This window comes from Delphinus delphis, chromosome 11 (genome assembly GCF_949987515.2).
Source record: "Delphinus delphis chromosome 11, mDelDel1.2, whole genome shotgun sequence".
Lineage (NCBI taxonomy): Eukaryota > Metazoa > Chordata > Mammalia > Artiodactyla > Delphinidae > Delphinus > Delphinus delphis.
Genome location: NC_082693.1, coordinates 81489612 through 81497478, shown reverse-complemented (window position 1 = coordinate 81497478; position 7867 = coordinate 81489612).

Genomic DNA, 7867 nt, shown 5'->3' with positions numbered 1-7867 from the left:
TCATAGAGTAAGTGAAGAAAACTATTCTTAAATCACTATAAAGCAGGGTAGAAAATGCCATTTGCTGTAGGAGACAGAAGAGAGAGGGTGACTCCCATTGGGGCCTGTGGGGGGAATAGAGCCAAGGCATTTGGCCTTTATTCAGGTTGGAATGGAAGCCCAGGAAGGTTTTTGAGCAGTGGTGTGTCAGGATTCAAGTTGAGCTGTAGGCAGATTACTGTGGGCTCAGTGTGGACCTGCAGGGCAACTGCACAACTCCAGAGGGAGTCATTGACCTAGAATACACCGTGAATGATGCTCCTAGAGCTGTACAATGTGCAGCCTTGAGCCATGCAGAGAGGCTGAAAGCGTGGTCAAAGAGCTATTGGGAGGCTATTGTCTTCCAGGAGAGAGGTGAGAAGGCCGTGAACTTGGGAAGTACCACAGGGAGGGGGATGGATTTGAGACACATTCTAAAATTATTTGCAAGTTTCAATATGAGGAGAGAAGGGGATGTCAACAGAAATAGGGGAGTTGGGAGGAAGAGTAGATTTGGTGGAGATGGAAATTTTCTTTTTAGGTAAGAGATTTTGAGTTAGTAATGGGAGAAGGCTGATGGCTACTGACAGTGGAAGTGGGACTCAGGGAAACTGGGCTGAAAATAAAGATCTGGAAATCATTCACACAGAACTGGAAGGAAGGGTGGGAGGGAGGGAGGGGGGAGGGAGGAAGGGAAGAAGAAAGGAAGAAAGGAGGAAAGAGAAAGAAAGAAAGAAAGAAAGGGAGGGAGGGAGGGAGGGGAAAGAGAGAAAGAGAAAGAAAGAAAGAAAGAAAGAAAGAAAGAAAGAAAGAAAAAGAGAGAAAGAAAAAGAAAGAAAGAGAAGGGAAGGGAGGGAGGGAGGAAGGAAGGAAGAAAGAAAAAGGAAGGAAGGAAAGAAGGAAGGAAGGAAGAGAAGGAGGGAAATATTTTTTTGTTAGAAGAGGGCCAAGGAATAAATGGTCCTTAGGGAGTAGCTACATGAAAAGGGCAGAGACGGAACACAAGTCAGAACACAGGAGTGAGGGATCAGAGAATCATGAGAAAAATCAGAATCGCGTCACGAGGACCAAGGGAGGAATTTCAGAAAGGAGGGGCTGGCCATTCCCATGCCCCTCCTCCCTGCCACAGTAATCCCTTTAGTGTTTGTCAAGATGGAGCTTCCATCAACCTGGGTCCCCAAGCAACTAAGATGAGCAGAGCCCTAGATGTCCCTGATGGACATCTAGCATGTCTGAGGAGTAAAACCTTTGTTGCTATAAGCCATGAAAAGTGTTTTCTTTTTTGCAGCAAAGCCTAGCCCATCCTGACCAACATGTGGTGGCCACTTGGGGATGTGGGAGAAAAAGAAGAGAGAAAGTGTGATTAGAGACTTGAGCATGTTTGTAGGATTAAGGGGGAAAGGCTGGGGAAAAGAGAAATTGGATGTAAGAGAAGGTATAGCTGGTTAGCCTCGGCTCTGGAGGAGGCCAAGGGCTGTGTTACTGCTGTGTACATCAGCATACCACAGATCAGACACACTGGATACACTGCCAACACACCTAACTAGGAGACACTTGTGACACGCAATTTGTGGCCAGCACACTTCTCTGCCCAGTGAATCACTTCTGGAGAAAGCTAAAGAGCTGATGATCAAGTATTTGCTGAGATGATTAAGTGTCAGGCCTTCTAATTTAACACACAGAAGAATGGAAGAAACATCTCCTCAGTGCCTCAGTTTTCTCATCTATAAAATGGGGATAGTAATAGAGTCTACCTCACAGAGTTGTAAAAATTAAATAAGTTACTACACATAAAGCATTTAGAACAGCATCTGGCACAAAGTGAGTTCTATTTAAGTATGATTTCAGAACCCCTTCAGGTTTTAGGATAAGCTCTAAATATGGTGGTGAAATCTACTAATAGTTTTTTTTTTTTTCCTGCAATCACTTAAACAACAAAGAAGAACTGTAAGGAACAGCAAAGCTCTGGTTTCCAAGGAGGCAAACAGGCATTGATGAATACATTTAACATCTCTACCAGCTTCAAAACTAGTGTTAGTAAATAAAAATCAATCTTAATTTATCTTATGCAGCTGTGCCATTTCATCTAATAGGAATTTCTTAGGGAAAAAACAATCAGACTCAGCACAGGTAAAAGCCCTTGAATACTTTCAAGGAGTGATTGAAAATCATACTGGGACAGAATTTCAGGGTTAGAAATGATTCTGGCTGATAAAATACATTCTGGGCATCTCAGACGGTGTCTATAAAATACCAAAACCATCAACAGAAAAAGTCAAAAGATCCATTGTTTTATAACATGATTCCCAAGCACTGGTTTCACTGATGGTTTTAAAAAATTGATAAATCAATTGATTGTTTTGACACTGTAGTGTAAGGGTTGGAGAGGCTTCTTTAGAAATTGGGAAGCGAGGGTCTAGAACATTCTCTCTCCCACTCAGAAAAAGGCTTTGAAATATCCCAGAGTGGGCCAATTCAGGGAAAGCTGGTGAGTCTCCAAGATCCAGGGATAAAACAAACATTGCTGAACATTATTTATACTTGTCCTCAGTAACATCCATGTACTTGAGCATTTCCAGCCATCAAAAGTGCAGATTTGGATTTTGGAGGTCATATTGGCCTCAATAACCTTGAAAGAAAAGGTCAGTGCTGGAAATTGATGGCTCCTTGATGCAAAGAGACCTCCCTAGGTAGCTCAGGCCAAATTCAACCCAACTCTGGGCTTCTTTACCAAGAGAACTGGACAAATCAGTCATGCCTAGCCTTTTAAGGAAAACTGGCTGCAGCTTCTGCTAAGACAAGTGAACCAAGCTATTCCTTACATCAAGGTAGCCATGCTCTAGACCACGTGACCTATCTGTTCACCATGCTGGTTCATCAAGGGGGATGGGTATATGGAGGGCAGCCAACTCATTGGTTGACTAGTGACCTGTGCAGTGGCCTGGAGCAAAAAACTGCCCAAAATAGAACAACGGTAATTAACTAAACCAATCAAATTCTCTCTTGAGACTTTGAACGGGTAAATGGTATCAGGTAGGTTTTGTTTGGTTGGTTGGTTGGTTGGTTGGTTGGCTGGGTTTTTTCAAAGATGCAAGAAAACCCACGAAGAGGATCAGAAGGTTGGAGGCTGGCTAGAGTATGTTCCTGGCAGAGAACCACAGTGAAGGGGGGGAACTCGGGCTGCAGAAGGGAGATGAGATTACCTGTCTCTAGAGCTCCCCATTCTCAACGACTCCAGTTCCAATTTCTGTGAGGCTCACTGAACAGATATTTCTGGGTTGCTGCCGGATTCCTCTCGTCCTTTAGGTTCTGTGTATCCATAAAACAACACGGTACTAAAGAGAACTGAAATAAATCTATTTCTTGCAACCAAAAGAGCTGACCTAACACACCAGGTCTTCCCAGGACACCTATGGGTCCCTTGGGGCTACAGGCCAGCCAGGAAGATGCTGCAAAGGCCCAGAAGGTGCTGTTCTGTGAGTCACAGCAATGCATTTTACAGGACAATTTTCCTATCACCTGCTGAGGCAGTAGGAGGAGGCACTGAGATGTCAAATCACAGGGAGCATCTGCTCGAAGCTGTGTTCCTCCAGCATAACTGAGGTGGCTGGAGGGAGACCAGCCTTCCCACAGGCAGCTGGTTTGAGATCCCACCTCGGTCTGTGGCACACTTGTTAAGGCCAAGGTGGAGTTTGTGGATGGGTCAGGGTGGGAATCAATCCCCACTGTCACAGGAAACATTCTAGAGTTAGAAGAGCATCCTTGTATTAGAGATGTGTGCTTCTTGACGGCTTATCCAGAGAAAGCCCAGATTTCTTTGTTTCCCATCCCTTGTTTAGGACTTGATTCTTTCTGCTCTATTTTCTGAGAAACAGTTGGTGGTGAATGACTCTTGTTCTCAAGGCTCAGATACAAATACAAGTTTTTCACTTTTTTCTATGGGCTCCTGATCGGAAGCAATATGAGAAAAGACAGACGGTTTTCACCAAGGTATCTTATCCCAGAAAGAACTGAGTGGGCTACAGTCAAAAAGAACATCATACTTTTTTTTTTTCTTTTTTTTTAACCACTTGAATGAAGACTGTCCTCTCCTGGAGAGCACTGACCGCTCTTACTACTGCATCCCTAGCATCTAGCTTAGTGTCTGCCACAGACACTCAGAAAAAATGTTTGCTAAATGAGCAAATGAGTGAGTTGGTGTTTCGGTGCCTTGCGGTTGAGTAGATTGCTTTGGAATAATCATCAATACAGGTAATACAAGGAATCTGCTGGGCTAGACCCCATGCATTTAGGACCCACTGAAGGGGCCAGCGCTCGGGGTAACTCACACAGCTCCCTGGGACCACTGCCTTGACTTCCCTCTGCTGCTCACACGTTGGTGTGACTTCAGTAGTTAACACGCTCTGCTCTATCAACAGACTCCCTGGGCTGAGTTTGAATAAGGCAGTAGCAGGACCCTTGCTAATCTAAGTCTATACATGATGCTCTGAGTATCTTCTCAAACCCCAAAAATAAATATTTTAAAACAAAAACCTGGATAGTAAGATAGTAACATTTTTCCTCTGTAAAAGTGCAGCATTTTCTGTTATTTAATGTAATGGAAGAAATCCATAACTTCAAGGCCTCTCTTATTAGTGCCCTCTTCCCCTCTCCTGTCCATTCCCCTCCAGAAATAAGCAGGTCATATCTGCAGGCTTCTTCAAACTCTACCACAACATTTCCTCAGGAAAAAGTCCTCTCACACACCATGCAATAAGTATTGTGCCTGGCAGAACACAGACAATTCAGAAATATTATATATTGTTTTAGCGTTGCCATCTCTCAAAACAAATCACTTCATCCCCATACATACATCTTTTAAGATAAATCCCAAGTGTTTGCCGAGCATTTTTTAAATTAGTCAATTATCCTCACCAGTGGCTGTGACTAATCAAAAGTACTGTCATCATATTCAGATATGCAAACTGGCTATAGCCACAGCCAACTTCAAGAATATATCACTATACCTCATGAACTGATACAAACGTCTTGCTCAACCCAGAAAGGATTCCTGTGATATTTCTACACAATGTGAGAATTCAGGAATTTAGTTTTAAGTGACTACTGAAATAAACTTTGTTACATAATCTACATGAAGATAAATAAACCAAAAGGTTTTAAAAAAAAAAGGGAAAGGAAAAAAGAATCAACACCTACATCATTTTTTAATGTCTGTATCGTGTTCTATTTTATGGTCATAACAATATTAATGATGTGTTATGACTAACATCCTTATAGCTAAATCTTTGCATGTATTATTTTTTCAAGATCGAGTCATATGGTGTTTTTCTACAGGAACAAAACAGTATATTTATAGGAAAATAGCTAATTGAATAAAATATGTGTCTTTATATTTTCAGATTTACTGGCAAGTGTTTCATTAATAGTTTCCTGATATTCCCCAAAATTTCATAAAATGAACTTGTTTAAAATTTTTACATTCACAAATGATTAGGAAAATATAATAAGAATTTTGATTTTGTCTAAGTGGTGTTTTTGTTTTCATTTGGAAACATCACATATGTGATGTTTCATTTGGAAACATCACAAACATCACATCACAAAAAATACATATTTAATTAACTGCTTTTTATAATTGCTCTGATCATGAATATAGGATAAAATGAATATTTCAGGAATATTCTCACTGTATCAAAGTGTGAAATTAAAACAGAATTGCAGGAATTGGAAATTCCTACTGTCAGTAGCCTTCTGTGAACACAATACTTATGTGATCTATAGAATTCTGCTTTCATAACTTATAAATTATTTCTGTCATCAGAGATTATTAAATATGAGTCTAGCCTTACTGAGACAAACTTCTAGCAGATACAACAACTTGCGGAACAAATACCGTTATTAATGGCAAAACCTTGATAATCTCCTAGGAGCAGTGAAATAAATTCCACAGGTATCAGAAGGGCATTTTAAATAGCAATAAAATTAAAACGATCCTCAAATTATGAATGCTTCATATATGTAACTTCTGACATGAACCAAGTGATCAGAATGTATTCACAACACACAAAAATGTAAACTGAGGACTTGGTATATATGTTTAAACTTTAATACTTGAGAAAATATAAGTTAAAATCTGATACAAACACTGCTGGCACAAGAAAATAGACACAAATTTGGATTCAAATGGAGTCAGTATGTAAACCTGGATATGACTGTATCATGACAACTTGTAACAAAGCCTTTTAAAGAAGTAACAGATTTTTGTATCAGATATATATTGCAGAAGGAACAGTAATTTCTTTTCTCAAAAAATTTCCCTTATCCATTAAGAATTGTTAACTCAGTGTGGAGAGGAAAGTTAGAGATCATCTAATTTATCAAAGCATTTTAAAGATATAAGCCTTAAACACCTAGTGTAAGCTCAAACAATGCAAAAATAATCAGCATTTCATTTTCCTCTGAAGATTTATTTGATGTTAGTCACGTTAACAAATTATAGAAACGAAAAATTTAAATATTTCATTCTTTTTTGAAAGTACACATTATTTCTTCTTCCAGGTACATCAGTAATTTAAGCTTAATACTCATTTTACTAAATGTTAAACAAAAAGAAACTTTTAAAATCTTGCACTATTATTAAGAAGAAATGATTTCTTTCTAACTTCAACAATGTACTTTTAAAATTGTGAAAACAATTAGAAACACTAGGTCTTTAAGGGCATTTCAAAATATATTTGAAGAAAGTATCTTTCAGCCACTGCTTACTTTAAAAAAGAAATTTATTTTGGAAGAGTAAGCTATATATAAATAAAAATTCATCCAATGTGAATATAATTGGAGAAATTCCCTGATCATGAATACTGGATAAAATGTGTATTTCAAGAATATTCTCACTGTACCAAGTGTGAAATTATAACAGAACTATAGGAGTTGGAACTTCCTACCATCAGTAGCCTGATGAAGATAGGGCTATTTATGAATTAACTTACAATTTTTCAAAAAAATAAAACCAGTTCTTGGAACTGCCAGATGATACTTTTATTCCAGAAGTTACTGATACAGAATTGTTTGGTCTTACAAAGGAATAAACTCCTTCTTAAAGGTAAAATTCTTCCTCTTTGAAAGATGCATTAAATATTTCTCATCACTAAAAATGTAAAGCTTCTGGTACTTCTTGGTTTTTTTTTTTTAATGAATTTTACTTGGTTTTGCTTTACTTCTTTTTTTTAAAAATTAATTAATTTATTAATTTAATTTTGGCTGTGTTGGGTCTTCGTTTCTGTGCGTGGGTTTTCTCTAGTTGTGGCAAGCAGGGGCCACTCTTCATTGTGGTGCGCGGGCCTCTCACTGTCGCGGCTTCTCCTGTTGCGGAGCACAAGCTCCAGACACACAGGCTCAGTAGTTGTGGCTCATGGGCCTAGTTGCTCCGCGGCATGTGGGATCTTCCCAGACCAGGGCCCGAACCCGTGTCCCCTGCATTGGCAGGAGGACTCTCAACCACTGCGCCACCAGGGAAGCCCCTTCTGGTACTTCTTGAACACTGACTTCACTTTCCAAAGATGTAAATATTATCTCCCTCAATGCCCAGATCAACAGTGGAACTCAACTAAATATTTGGTGACTGTCTCTTTTAAGAAGAGAAGCATCAATTATTTCAAGAACTAGCCTGCACGCAGCTTTGATTTTAACTGTATTTCTCAGACAAAAGATAGCTTACTTTTATACAAAAGTTTCTTGCTTTAAAATCTACAAACATCAGTAGTCAGCTTAAGATGCTTATTCTACGATTGCACATTTGTGTGAACCGTTATTTTTCTTTAGAAGACACATTTTAGTTTAAAATAGGGAA